This window comes from Bubalus kerabau, chromosome 16 (assembly GCF_029407905.1).
Source record: "Bubalus kerabau isolate K-KA32 ecotype Philippines breed swamp buffalo chromosome 16, PCC_UOA_SB_1v2, whole genome shotgun sequence".
Taxonomy (NCBI): Eukaryota; Metazoa; Chordata; class Mammalia; order Artiodactyla; family Bovidae; genus Bubalus; species Bubalus kerabau.
Window position 1 is genome coordinate 37,957,286 of NC_073639.1, and position 15,731 is coordinate 37,973,016.

Genomic DNA, 15,731 nt, shown 5'->3' on the forward strand with positions numbered 1-15,731 from the left:
AAGAAGGCTGAGCGCCGAAGAATTGATGCTTTTGAACTGTGGTGTTGGAGAAGACTCTTGAGAGTACCTTAGACTGCAAGGACATCCAACCTGTGCATTCTGAAGGAGATCAGCCCTGGGATTTCTTTGGAAGGAATGATACTAAAGCTGAAACTCCAGTACTTTGGCCACCTCCTGCGAAGAGTTGACTCATTGGAGAAGACTCTGATGCTGGGAGGGATTGGGGGCAGGAGGAGAAGGGGACGACAGAGGATGAGATGGCTGGATGGCATCACTGACTCGATGGACGTGAGTCTCAGTGAACTCCGGGAGTTGGTGATGGACAGGGAGGCCTGGCGTGCTGAGATTCATGGGGTCTCCCAGAGTCAGACACGACTCAGCGACTGATTTGATCTCATCTGATCTTCACTCTCCTCTTTCACTTTCATCAAGAGACTCTTTAGTTATTCTTTAATGTCTGCCATAAGAGTGGTATCATCTGTTTATCTGTACCAGTGAACCAGTGAAGTTGCTCAGTCGTGCCTGACTCGTTGCGATCCCGTGGACTGTAGCCTACCAGGCTCCTCCATCCATGGAATTTTCCAGGCAAGAGTACTGGAGTGGGTTGCCATTTCCTTCTCCAGGGGATCTTCCCGACCCAGGGATAGAACCCAGGTCTCCCGTATTGCAGGCAGACGCTTTACCATCTTAGCTACCAGGGAAGCTTGATATTTCTCCTGGAAATCCGCCAATACTGTCCTGCAATACTTATTATCAATTAATAATTTATGGAAAGTGAGTGACAAACAGAAACAGAATTAAAGAGTCTATTTAACATTTAGAAATTTTAATAATAAAATCAATATTTTTAAGAAATGGAAGCAACATAATAGAAAAAATAGAATTGAGACGCTGTTGCCAAATAGAACATGTCCAAAGGAAATATGAGGAATCCCCACTAAGCATCTCTCACGTGGCAGAGCACAGCTTAGCACAAGGAAAAGCAAACAAAGACAGAGCTGTGACAGAATCTAATGCCAGGCTGCCCAGGTTCAGACCATGACTTCTCCACTAGCAGTACACATGACCTTGCTCAATTTCCTTAATTTCTCTGGGTCTCTGTTTGCTGCTGCTAAGTGGCTTCAGTCGTGTCCAACTCTGTGCAACCCCATAGACAGCAGCTCACAAGGCTCCGCCATCCCTGGGATTCTCCAGGCAAGAACACTGGAGTGGTTTGCCAGTCTCTGTTTCCTCATTTATAAAATGGAAATAGTAATAATACCTACTTCTTAGAGTTATTGTGAAAAGTAAATATATATGAATTTCTAGAACAATACCTAGAACATAGTAAGAACTATGTGTTACCTGTTATTTAAATTGCCTTGCACTTTTAAAAAATTAGACATCTTTTCGTTTTCAAAATTGATTAGTAAAGACATACCAAGACCATTTTCATATACTAGATGATATGGAAATCTCCTTTGGTTTTTGCCTGAACTTTCTTAAGGCTTACTGTTAGCCATTAATTAATAAATGTCCAAATTAATAAAATAAAATAAACCTTTTTCAGAATTTTTTCAGATTTTTTTTCAGCTTTTCAGATATTTTTAAGATTCTCTTTGAACGAATACTACCCATTTCTTTCCTAATGGATAGATTTTAAAAGATGGAAATATAAGCTTTAAGCAGGTTTGCTGACTAAAATACTACCCATTTCTTTCCTAATGGATAGATTTAAAAGATGGAAATATAAGCTTTAAGCAGGTTTGCTGACTAAAATACTACCCATTTCTTTCCTAATGGATAGATTTAAAAGATGGAAATATAAGCTTTAAGCAGGTTTGCTGACTAACTGCTCAGCTTTGGCTGAAAGGGTAACTTTACTGGTATCACAGCCTGAGGTAAACACTCCAGTTCTTAGTTTCCACCTTAAAACACTAAGATGCCCCTGTGCTATCTTAAGACCCTTCCTTGGAAGTGTTTCTTTTAACATTTTTTATTCCCAGATTTAAGGTAGTTTAATGAATATTCAAATGCTAGTAAAAGGAACCAGATTTTAGCAGTTATCTTAGCCAGCTCAGGCCCTCGCAACAAAATATCACAAATAGGAGTTTATTTTCCCACAGTTCGGGAGGCTGAAATAGATATCAAAGTGCTAGAGTGGACAGATTTCTGGTGCGAGCTCTCTTCTTGGCTTAAATGTGTCCCCATATTTGGTGGGGTGGGGGAGAGAGAAAGAGAAAGAAAGAGAATCAATAAACTATCTGGTGTCACTTCTTATGAGAGCTGTTATCCCATGACCTCATCCAACTCTAATTGCCTCACAAAGGCTCCATCTCCAAATTTCATTACATCAGGGTTAAAGATTCAACATATGAATTTTGGGGGGTGAGCAAAACCATCCGGTCCACACAGGAGTGTATTAAGGAGAAATTAAGAGTCTTTAAATCATATATAGTACTGTCCTTAAGCTGGTGGGCACAGCCTAGTTCTTTTACTGCTCTATTCTGAGAAAGACCAGTTACTTAGCTGACTCCATGTAGTAATATTTGATGGTAGAAGGGAACTTAGAAGTACTATATTGAAAATCTAAGGACAAACCAGAAAAGCAAAATCATAAAATGTACTTTATCTATATAGCTTTATATAGAGAGAGAGCATTTTGGGAAACACTGCATTTATGTGTACAATGTTGAATTTTTTTTTTCATTTAGAGTCTTATTAGCAGAGTCATGTATAAGATAACCTCAAATCTTTTCTTAATCTGGAACTTGGTTATTACTTTATTAATTGATTTATCATTAAGCTGGTCATTAATAATCAATAGACTTATTCTGGAGAAGGCAATGGCACCCCATTCCAGTGTTCTTGCCTGGAGAATCCCAGGGACGGTGGAGTCTGGTGGGTTGCTGTCTATGGGATCGCACAGAGTCAGACACGACTGAACTGACTTAGCAGCAGCAGCAGCAGCAGACTTATTCTGGGTCATTTAAAAATCACCTATATAATATTCTTAATATTAGACAATTGTTTTTTTAATTGAAGTATAGTTGAATTAAAGTGTTATATTCATTTCAAGTGTAAAAGAGATTTAACATTTATATATATTATACTCCATTTAAAGTTATGAAAAATATTATCTATATTACCTTGGGCTCTACAGTATATCCTTGGTTCTTATCTATTTTATATATAATAATCATATCTCTTATTCCCTTACCCCTAGCTTGCCTCCCCCTCTTATCTCTCCCCATACTGTATATCATCACTTACATGTGGAATATAAAAAATGGAAAATATATATAACAAAACAGAATCTGACTCACAGAAAACAAACTAGATCCAAAATGTGTTTTTCATTTTTTATATTCCACATGTAAGTGATAATATACAGTGTTTGTTTTTCTCTATCTGACTTATTTCGCTAAGTATAAAACTCTCTAGGTCCATCCACACTGCTGCAAATGGAAAAATTTTGTTTTTATCTGACTGAGCAATATTCCACTTTATATATTCACAAAACACATCTTCTTTATCCATTCATGTGTTAATGAACACTGGGTTGCTTCCACTGAGGTACATTTTTTTTTTTTTTTAAACTAGAGTATAGTTGATTTCAGTTCAGTTCAGTTCAGTCGCTCAGTCGTGCCTGACTCTTTGTGACCCATGAATCACAGCATGCCAGGCTGCCCTGTACATCACAAACTCCCGGAGGTCACTGAGACTCACGTCCATCGAGTCAGTGATGCCATCCAGCCATCTCATCCTCTGTCGTCCCCTTCTCCTCCTGCCCCCAATCCCTCCCAGCATCAGAGTCTTTTCCAATGAGTCAACTCTTCGCAGGAGGTAGCCAAAGTACTGGAGTTTCAGCTTTAGCATCATTCCTTCCAAAGAAATCCCAGGGCTGATCTCCTTCAGAACGGACTGGTTGGATCTCCTTGCAGTCCAAGGGACTCTCAAGAGTCTTCTCCAACACCACAGTTCAAAAGCATCAATTCTTTGGCGCTCAGCTTTCTTCACAGTCCAACTCTCACATCTATACATGACCTCTGGCAAAACCATAGCCTTGACTAGACGGAACTTTGTTGGCAAAGTAACGTCTCTGCTTTTGAATATGCTATCTAGGTTGGTCATAACTTTCCTTCCAAGGAATAAGCATCTTTTAATTTCACGGCTGCAGTCACCATCCACAGTGAATAGTTGAATATTGTTAGTTTCAGGTATACCACAAACTGAGTAATTGCAAGTGTGCTAAGTCACTTCAATCATGTCCTACTCTGTGTAACCACATGGACTGCAGCCTGCCAGGCTCCTCTGTCCATAGGATTCTCCAGGCAAGAATAGTGGAGTGGGTTGCTGTGCCCTCCTCCAGGAGACCTTCCTTAGCCAGGGATCAAACCCATGTCTCTTCCATCTAACCTGCATTGGCAGGTGGGTTCTTTACCACTAGCGCCACCTGGGAATCAGTAATACATACACATATATCCACTCTTTTTGAAAGATTCTTTTCCCATATAGACCATTAAAGAATATTGAATAGGTATAACAAAGTATTGTGTAGAGTTCCCTATACTATACAGCAGGTTCTTGTTAGTTATCTATTTTATATATAGTAGTATGCATATATCCATCCCAGTCTCCCAATTTATCCCTCTCCCACTTGTCCCCTGGTGACCATAAGTTTGTTTTCTACATCTGTGTCTCTATTTTTTCAAATTAATGTTTTCATTTTCTTTGGATATACACTTAGGATTCAAATTACTGGATCATGTAATAATTAATTCTTAGTTTTTCATTCTTTGAGGAACCTCCATACTGCTTTCCATAGTGGCTGTACCAATTAACATCCCCACCAATAGCACACGAAAGTTCCCTTTTCTCTACACCTTCACCAACATTTGTTATTTGTACACTTTGATGCTAGTCATTCTGACAGGTGTAAGTTAATATCTCATGGTTTTAAATTGCATTTCTCTAATAATTAGCAATGTTAAGCATCATTTCATGTACATGTTGGCCATCTACATGCCTTCGGAAATGTCAGTTCAGATCCACTGCCCATTGTTTAATTGGGTTATTTTTTGATATCAAATTGTATGAGCTAATTATATACTTTGGATAGTGACCTCTTATTGGTCATATCATTTACAAATATTTTTCCCCAACTCTGTTTTATAGGAATCTTTTCACCAGTCTCCAGTTAATTTTCAGGGAGAATTATTCCACATGTAGAGGTTTTTTTGATGTTTTCATAGGGGGAGTGGGTGGGGGCAGTTCTATATCTTCCTGTTCTGCCATCTTGATCAACTCCATAATGAAAGACATGTGAAATACAAAATTATGGGACTCTTTCATACAATAGAAAGTGCATGTGATTTTGTAACCATACAAGACTGGATTCAACTCCCAACCCTATTACTTACTATTTGGGTAACTTTGGCTTAATAACTTCACAGCTCTATTAAATTTTATCACTCAAAATGAGCTTGTTAAGTGACTACCTTGGAAGATTCTTGTAAGGATTATGTGAGAATATATTTGAATGCTCTTAACATGGGCCTATCACAGTAGCCGCTTAATCAAGGCTATTATGTTGTAGTGTTGATTGGGTGGAAGTAATAGAAGCAAAGATAGTAGTATTAACAATCATGCCTTTTTTTTTTTCTACTGTTGTGAGAAAAAAAGCAAAACTTTTTTGTTGCTAGTCACACAGAGAATTCTAGAAACAAAAACTGCATATAACATTCTTTTTCAATCATGTACTTTTCTTTGTCAGTTAATGCTATGGCCAATCACTGTTGCATACATGAATGCATTGTGACTTCTGATTAACTCTTTCCAAATAAGTTCAATTCATATCAAGAGATTAAGCTAACTCATATGTGATTAAGCTAAAACATATGTGGTATTGGTTTCTGCTCTCAGTGCAGTTTTAAACTGTTAAACCCACACCAGCTGCTTTCATAAACCAGCCATTCTAATCACCCGGTATCACTCCTTGAGGCATGTGAGCTTATAGAAAGAATGTGATAAACCAACATGAATTTTAGATTTTCAGCAGATTTATTTCAATTTCTAATCAAACTCATTCCAAGCATTTTCCCTGACCACTCTTGTGCATAGAGATTTAAAATAAGGAAAATTGAATTCAGAGAATGTAATACATGAAAATTTTATGCTGACAATACCCAACTATCTCCTTTTGTTTCTAGTTATGTACAAGAAAATGATTGTCTCATCATCTTCATAATTTAAATAATTTTTTTTAAAAAAAACCATCTTCCCTTCAGTTTAAATATAAACAGGACCAAAAAAATCAAGGAAATACCTTACAACCTATAAGTTCCTTGAGATTCCTTATAAAGGAAAAATAATTTATATGTGTCTGAAGATGGGAACAGCAATATATACTGTCTTACAATATTTCATGCCAAAATAATACAATTAAGATAATACTGTGTTGTAAACACTATTTTCAAGAGTTTAACATGTATTAACTCATTTAAGGCACATAGTAATTCTAAGAGAGAGATGGTATTACTATATACCCCTTCTTTTCTCATTTTTCAGATGAGAAACCCAGGGCATGCATGCATGCACGTGTGCTCCATCACTTCAGTCCTGTTCAACTCTTTGTGACCCCTGGACTGTAGCCCACCAGGCTCCTCTGTCCAGGGATTCTCCAGACAGGAATACTGGAGTAGTATCCCCTCCTCCAGGGGATCTTCCCAACCAAGGGATGGAACTTACATCTCCTGCACTGCAGGAGGATTCTTTACCGACTAAGCCACCAGGGAAGTGCAAACTAGGGCATACCAGCTCGGATATCTTGAGAAGGTAAGTTGTAAAGTCAAGATTCAAATCCAATGGTTTGTCTCCTTGACCACTCATCTTAATGCTTATTTGTGATGCTTTAAAAAGTACAAAAAGAATGACATTCAGGAATTATTTTAACATAAAAGATATCCAAGTGATTTCTAAATCTCATTTCATTTTTTGTATATCAACAAGGTAGCTAAAAAACCAAAGAGCTAACAATCCCAGTGGTGTGACAAAGTCACTCTTTAACAAAGTAACTTGAACCTATCATGAAATTCCAACCTTTTTTGTTTCATTCCTTCTTTGGTCTTCACCTTCTTCTTTCCTACTGTCTCAGTGGGGTTCCCAAGTGTCAACTTTCTTCCATGTTCCTACTCTAGTCATTTGTACATGAGGATTTTCAATTGCTATGGATATATGTTGTTTTATTTTCTTCTGGAAATTTTATTATTTGCTTCTTCTTTGTTATTTCTTAGTCTTCTCTGCAGTTTGTTTCAGTGATCTCCTTCTCAATAAGTGGGTTTGTTTAGCTACTTTAGATTTACTGGTGAATCTTAGAATGTCTAAATGAATAACCTGGAATTCATTCCAGAAGTATACAAGATACTGAAAGAAGAAAAGATCCTCTATTCGCAACTTTCTTTATTCACTCCAACTCCTCTTTTCACCCCAATCCTAACCTCATGTAGAGAATGTTCCCATTATAGCTTCAGCTATCCTTCAAATTTCAAGTACAAGAAAAAAAAATAAATAACTTCTGCATCACCATTTTAGCCTGACTGTTCAAAGATATCTGGTTAATATCTGTGCTTGACTCGGGATAGAAATACTCTGGTTCAATACATACAATATTCAAAGGAAAACTAATCAAGGGAAGTTTTCAATCCAAAGAAAGGTTACATCTCTAATATGTATATCACATGAGGCTGGACATGCCTAAGTGAGAAAATGCCAAATCTTTCCTTAGGATATAAAGTGACAGTATGCAAAAGCATTTACTGATTTTCATCTGTTAAATTCATTATCATACATAATGGTCTTTCCAGGTAAATCAGCAAAGGGATGTAAAATTGCATAAATTTGTTCACAAGGTTGTAAATGTGCCAGAGTAGCTGTTTTTCAGGTATCTGAGTTGACCCAACAGCTGAATGCTCACTTGTGTTCGAAAGTAATAAAATATTCATGGCTGGACCTCACTCTGGTCGAGTGCCAAACTAATTATCTATTACCTGATATTATCCAGGAGTTCTCTTTACGTACTTCTGATGCAAGCAGGTAAAATACTTAATCCTTCCTCCACATGCTAATTTGCAATTGGCCTAGACAAAAATAAAACTGAATAATAGCCATAATTTTAAAGCAAATCACCCAATAAGTTCACTGACTTAAGTCTTGAGGCACTGCTCGTGACCCAGTGGAATACTGATTTTATCATTTCTTATACTTGGAAGCAATCTATGGAAAGAGAGGAGGGAACAAAACAACAAGGTTAATTGATCCACCAACATGATTACTGAGAAAAGAAGAAAACAGGTTTTCGTATGTTGTATTCTTTATTATAGAAAAAAAAAAAAAGATGATGTAATTGGGAGTGAGGGAACCAGGAAGAGATTCAAAGCACTGTGACTTGTTGCATTGCATTTTTCAACCCTTATTCCACTAAATAGCTGTTTGTTTTTTTTACCATACTGAGTACTGCTATGTTTAAGCCATTATAAAATCACGAAGTTGAACTGCAGAAATGGCCATAACCAGAAATTATGAGCTGGAGACCTATTTAATACAAATAATACTTATGCAAAAAGAAGAAATTCTAAAGACAATTTAATGACCCTATTATTTATTTCCTTATGTACTGTTGCACAAAAATGAGCACTGTCTCTTTTCTATTTAGTTTAATAAATTTAGAAGCAAATGTCAGTACTGCAAGTATACTGTAAATCATACTCATAACACTTAAAACAGTAGACTTCAAGATAGTATCTATAAGAGGTTTTATGGTGCTTAGATTATACTGAAAAAGCCCTGAACAAACATTAATAAGATTTTTTGTGGATGTGTCATTTAGTCATAGCTCCTTATGAACCAAATAAAGAGCTTACAAGGATATGAACTTTACATCTTCCTGGATTAAGCATCTTATTTTATTTTAAATAGAATATATTTTGTATTGTTTCTATTGAACAAGCACTGCTTGATTTGTTTTTTATTTTTTAATCTCAAATGTGTATTGATTTAATTCTAAACACCAAATAATATTAAATAATACTTCATAATTCTAGACTTGCAAGTAATCCCCTAGTGATTCAGTTGAACTGGAAATCCAAATGATACAGACAGACTTAGAGTCATGATAGGATGATAACTTGAACTCATAAAAGGGCACCAGTTCAAACAATTTACTTAGCTAGGTGGTATCTAAGAATAGAAAATAATATTTAAGATTAATTTTCACTTGTTTTGTGAGTTTGTGTCATTTTTAATGCCAGTTTTAACCATACAAATTTTTCTTTAGAATAATGGTAAGAAAAGAGTTCATATTACTAAGTAAATCCTAGTTAATCACTCAAGATAAATTGAAAATGTCATATTTAAATTTAAGTCAGTAAACATTTATAGAGACACTGTTGATACATGTTAGGAAATTGATTGTAGGAGATGACTGATGAAAAAGAAATCATAATATAATTCAGTCCTGAAAAAAACAGAAAATCATGTTTCTTTATGATCAATTTCATTGTGTAAATTTCAGTTGTATATTAATTCATTTGTTGAATATCACCTCTCCTTCAGACACTGTAGGCACTGGGGTCTCCAACAGTGAATGGATCCCAGAGTAGTGTACTCTACAAGCAAATTTAAGTCTGCACTCAATAGAAAAATGACATAGGGAACATTTAAAAGTAAGCTCAAGAGAGCTGGAGTCAGGAAGGAGGACATATTCGGTTAGGGACATCAGGCTTTCCTGGAGGAGGAAGCATTTAATTTGCAACTTGAAGGATGGTTAAGATTTCAAAAATGAAAGAGAGGAAGGCTTTCTCCGGAGTTGTAATTAACAGTACATGCAAAGGTAAAAACTCAGAAACTTCAAGAAGTAGTAGCATGGGGAATTTTCTAGTTATGGTATTATTTTTTTTTCTTTTATTTTTTAACTTGACAATATTGTATTGGTTCTGCCATATATCAACATGAATCCGCCACAGGTATACATGTGTTCCCCATCCTGAACCCTCCTCCCTCCTCCCTCCCCATACCATCCCTCTGGGTCGTCCCAGTGCACCAACCCCAAGCATCCAGTATCGTGCATCAAACCTGGACTGGTGACTCATTTCATATATGATATTATACATGTTTCAATGCCATTCTCCCAGACTCATACTATCCTTCAGACTTCTCAGATGAGATTATGGATTGAGTGATTTCTAAGCAATTATAAATTTGAGAAGGTCCTCTTTTTCTTCTTCTTGATAAATTACTTCCCCAGTATTGTTTTGTTTTTATTCTCACAAGTGTACTAGAAAAAACTAGTTCCATTTGTGTGCTGCTCTGATCTATTTTGTATACAGCAGCAGCCAGAGAGCTTTTTAAAACTGCAAATGTGAAGATCTCACTTCTCTGCTTAAAACTCATCAGTATTTCCTCATCTTACAGTTCCTAAAATGAAGTAAAATAAAATAAAACAATAAAAGAAAGGGAAATAAAATCAAACAAAGTTTAATCTGATTCAGAGCCTTCTTCCTTCTATCAAAAAACTTATTCTCCTAAATTTGCCACAGTAGTGATGATTTATCATCACCAGATATTAACAAATGTCAGTTTCTCAAATTTCTTCCCTGATTCATCTAATCTAAATGAATGCTTCTTTTAATTCTCTCTTATGCGGTCCTCAATCTTTTTGTTTCCCTTTACTTATCACAATTTGTAACTGTATGTTCATCTATGTGTTTATTTATATGACAACTCTCATTACCCATTCCCACATCTACTACCCAGGCAGACTAGAAGCTTCCTGAAAAAAAGGCATTGTTTCAGGTTTGATTGTCCATCATAGGCCCAATGCCCAGTGTATTACGTTGGTATGAAAGTAATTGCAATTTAAGACCATGAATTTTAAATCACTATAACTAGACTCAAACACATCTTTATAATAGGGAACATTACAATCAACACCTCATTGCCAACTAGAAATAAGTTTGCTTATTCCTGTAGCATAAAAAACCATGCTTCAGGATTCATCTAACTCTTGGAAAGCATCTTCTTTCTCCTGCTAGTTGTGGAAGCATTCTCCCTGCAAAAAGTTGTTTGAGATGCTTGAAGAAGTGGTAGTTGGTTGGCAAGTGGTCAGGTGAATGTAGCAGATGAGGCAAAACTTCATAGCCCAATTCATTCAAGTTTTGAAGCATCGACTGTGCGACATGCAGTCGGGTGTTGTCATGGAGAAGAATTGGGCCCTTCCTGTTGACCAATACTGGTTCCAGGCATCGCAGTTTTTGGTGCATCTCATTGGTTTGCTGAGCATACTTCTCAGATGTAATGGTTTCACCAGGATTCAGAAAGCTGTAGTGGGTCAAATGCGCAGCAGACCACCAAACAGTGACCATGACTTTTTTTTGGTGCGAGTTTGGCATTGGGAAGTGCTTTGGAGCTTCTTTTCTGTCCAACCACTGAGCTGATCTTCACTTGTTGTCATCTAAAATCCACTTTTCATTGCACATCACAATCCGATTAAGAAATAGTTCATTGCTGTTGCATAGAATAAGAGAAGACACTTCAAAATGACAATTTTTCTTTTGATGTTTGGTCAGCTCATGAGACACCCACTTACCAAGCTTTCTCACCTTTCTAATTTGCTTCAAATGCTGAATGACCATAGAATGGCTGATGTTAGGTTCTTCAGCAACTTCTTGAGTAGTTGTAAGAGGATCAGCTTCAATGATTGCTCTCAAGTGGTCATTGTCAACTTCTGATGGCCGGTCACTACATTCCTCATCTTCAAGGCTCTCGTCTCCTTTGCAAAACTTCTTGAACCACCACTCCACTGTGCATTCATTAGCAACTCCTGGGCCAAATGTTCTTGCAAGTTGTCTCCGCTGCCTTACAACCTATTTTGAACTCGAATAAAAAAATCACTTGAATTTACTTTTTGTCTAACATTTCTATAGTCTAAAATAAATGTAAAATAAGCAGCAAGTAATGTCATCAGCAAAAAAAATAATAATAAAGCAAGAAATGCACATTAAAATGATGTATAACATAACGACATTTATTTAAGAATGTATTCCAATAGTAGCAGTATTAGTAGTGTTACAGCTCAGTCCTGTCTGACTCTTTGCAACCCCATGGACTATAGCCCACCAGCTTCCTCTGTCCATGGAATTCTCCAGGCAAGAATACTGGAGTGGGTTGCCATTTCCTTCTCCTAGGGATCTTCCTGACCCAGGGATCAAACCTGGGTCTCCTGTATTGGCAGGCTGATTCTTTACCATCTGAGCCATCAGGGGAGCCCTAACTTATTCCAATATGAAATACAAATGCCAGCAGTGCAAAATTGCAATTCTGTTTGCACCAACCTAACACCACCTGAAGGAAAAGTGGTTTGCAACAAACATTGGCTGAATAAATCACTTTGCTGCTGCTAAGTCGCTTCAGTCGTGTTCGACTCTGTGCGACCCCATAGACAGCAGGCCACCAGGCTCCCCTGTCCCTGGGATTCTCCAGGCAAGAACACTGGAGTGGGTTGCCATTTCCTTCTCCAATGCATGAAAGTGAAAAGTGAAAGTGAAGTCGTTCAGTCGTGTCCGACTCTTAGCGACCCCATAGACTGCAGCCTACCAGGCTCCTCCATCCATGGGATTTTCCAGGCAAGAGTACTGGAGTGGGGTGCCATTGAATAAATCACTTTACATCTCCTAAAATCATTTTTCAGATTCTGAAACATAATCACAAAATTACATAATTTCTTTAAGTGTCTTACTATGACTCCTGTTTTTGTTGAAATCTAAAACATGATTATTACTTTCAATTAGATGGAAAAATATTTCTTGATTATTAAACTCTCTGTCAAAGTAAATGTAGCATGCTGATTTAATTAATAATACCCTTTATATATTCAATACATTGTATTCTTCAGCTCTGGAAAGCTATAAAATACACACACACAAATACATACATAAAGCTATATGAGAATGAAGATTGACATTCAACTCTTTGTTAGCCTTACAACTATAGAATATTACTAAAATGAAGGACCACAGGGATGAAAATGAAATTAGGGTGATGAAGGTAAATGCTCAGGTCCTATTTTAAGTATCCCTGAGTCATGTTGACTTATGGAACCTGAATAGCTGATCTCACAGACAACTAGAAATCAGATACAGTAGCAGACTGGATTTTCCAAAAATCTATTCTGTCTCATATTCTCATCTTCACATAGCCCTTACCCTAATCAAAAGTGGAGTCTGTGAACCACCTCCTTAAATATGGAACCAATAGAATGAGAAACAAAATAAACTGTGTGACTTGTGAGGGTAGGTCAGAAAAGGTGGTCCCATTTCTACATAAGTTCATATTATAATGGTGCCATAGAAGAAAAGTGCTTTAAATAAGAAGTGAAAGTCATTTCCCAGGATCTTGCTTTTTTTTTTTTTTTTTTCCTACAATACCTACTTAACTACAGAGATGAACCTTTTCCCCTCTTCTCCATCATCACTGGCCAGAGTTCATCATCTAAAGGCAGTCCCTGCGTTTGAGTCTTCCCAGCTGAGGACCCAGACATCATGGAGCAGAGTCAAGCCTTCAGTGACATCTGTTTTCCAAATTCCTGACCCACAGAACTCACAAGAATAATAAAATTGCTGTCATCTTGCAATGCTAATTTAGGGGTCGTTTGTTGAACAGACAAATTGAACTGTTTACCATGACACACAAATCTCTTACTTAAATTAACTTCATAGTATCATGTTTTACTTTGCTTAATTCACCTGGGTAATAATAAGTAAAAGCTATACTTGCTCTTTGGTTAAGGGTTCTGTTTTCATCTTTGCAGCATCTGTTAACTTGAACTTCCTGCTGCACAAGAGAGGGAGTCTAACATAGGAAATCACTTCCAAAATTAGGTGCTTATGCCTGTGGACATGTATCATGTTTCCTGATTCTAAGTACTTTTCAGGTGTCTTCTCTGCACTCTACTTGAGACAATACCTGTCATCCCAGAAAATCTTAGGCCTAACTATTTGCCTGGAATAAAATTGGGCTTGCTTGGCTTAGAGGGTATTGGTTCTAGTCTAGTTAGCTAAGCTTTCCCTTTCTGGATGGATGGTGCTGCCTTGCCTTACATGACTCATTTTTCCATAAAAGTCTAGCATATTTTAGGTTTTGTAGGCCATATGTGAACGTGCTCACACAGGAATTACAGAACAGAAGCAAATGTAAACACTAAGCCTCCCCTTCTTTTTCAGACCCCCTCACCAGAAACTGATTCTGTTCAGAACTGCTCTGACCTGACTTGTTCAGCAGGTCCTTCTGCCCTCTTAGTTGGAACATAGCCTGAACATAAAAACAGATTCCTGTGTCCTTCTCTTCAGCATTGGAGTCTGAAGATTTGCCTATCTGATTACTTGATATATTTATCCATCCCCCTATGAATATAAGAAACCATTTTGCTTATTTACCATAAGGGGATTTGCTTAAGGTGACTAGATCTGTTTCTTTACCTGAGTGAAAGAACTGGACTAGATGCCATAGTTTCTACCTCGTTAGAGCTCGTGCACTTGGAGCCCTGAGCCAGCATGTACCCGGAGTTGTTGTTCAGTCACTCAGTCATGTCTGACTCTTTGTAACCCCATGGACTGCAGCACACCAGGCTTCCCTGTCCTTCACCGTCTCCCAGAGTTTGCTCAGACTCATATCCATTGAGCCAGTGATGCCACCCAACATCTCATCCTCTATCACCCACTTCTCCTCTTGCCCTCAGTCCTTCCCAGCATCAGGGTCTTTTCCAATGAGTTGGCTCTTCGCATCAGGTGGCCAAGTATTAGGGCTTCAGCATCAGTCCTTCCAATGAATATTCAGGGTTGATATCCTTTAAGACTAATTGATTTTTTTTAATCTATTTTTTAAATGAAGGATAATTACTTTATAGGATTTTGTTGTTTTCTGTCAAGCCTCAACATGAATCAGCCATAGATATACATATATCACTTCCCTTTTGAACCTCCCTCCCAACTCCCTCCCCATCCCACCTCTCTAGGTTGATACAGAGCCCCTGTACAGAAAATTCCCGTTGGCTATCCATTTTACATACGGTAATATAAGTTTCCATGTTACTCTCTCCATACATCTCAACCTCTCCTCCCCTCTCCCCATGTCTATAAGTCTATTCTCTATGGCTGTTTCTCCATTGTTGCCCTACAAATAAATTCTTCAGTACCATTTTTGTAGATTCCATATATGTGTGTTAGTATACAATATTTATCTTTCTCTTTCTGACTTACTTCACTCTGTATAATTGGCTCTAGTTTCATTCACCTCATTAGAAATGACTCAAAGGCATTCCTTTTTATGGCTGAGTAATATTTCATTGTGTATATGTACCACTACTTCTTTATCCAGTCATCTGTCGATGGACATCTAGGTTGCCTCCATGTTCTAGCTGTTGTAAATAGTGCGGCAGTGAACAATGGGATACATGTGTCTGTTTCAGTTTTGTTTTCCTCAGGGTATATGTCTAGGAGTGGAATTGCTGGGTCATATGGTGGTTTTATTCCTAGGTTTTCAAGGAATCTCCATACCATCTTCCATAGTGGCTGTATCAATTTACATTCCCACCAACAGTGCAAGAGCATTTCCTTTTCTCCACACTCTCTATAGCATTTATTGTTTGTAGACTTTTTTCATGATGGCCATTCTGACCGGTGTGAGGTGATATCTCATTG